The sequence below is a fragment of the Theobroma umbraticum genome, unplaced genomic scaffold, assembly GCF_002168275.2.
Source record: "Theobroma umbraticum cultivar Fairchild unplaced genomic scaffold, ASM216827v3 scaffold_20.0, whole genome shotgun sequence".
In the NCBI taxonomy this organism is placed as follows: Eukaryota; Viridiplantae; Streptophyta; class Magnoliopsida; order Malvales; family Malvaceae; genus Theobroma; species Theobroma umbraticum.
Genome location: NW_018397266.1, coordinates 216,822 through 217,226, shown reverse-complemented (window position 1 = coordinate 217,226; position 405 = coordinate 216,822).

Below are 405 nucleotides of genomic sequence, written 5' to 3'. Positions count from 1 at the left end.
AAATTGTAAAAAAAAAGAAGAAGAAAGATCAATTATCTAAAGTCTGAACTTGACTTGATAATTTGTATATTTGTATCTTAACCATATCACGTAAACATACAGTATTAACAATTATATGGATAAATATAAACACGATATAATTAATTAATCGTATTATGATCTTAAATAAGGATGTGGATATATTTAATAAACGTGTAATGTTAGAGTAAATTTTATACGACACAACACGATAAACACTATTAAAATTTATATTATTTATGACTTGTTTACATGATTGATATGATTAATACACAACATATACGATTAACACGATTAAACAATTAAATTGAAATATGTGCTAAAATATGATTATATTATTCAAATTTATAATAAAAAATTATAAATATCATAATATATAAAAAATAT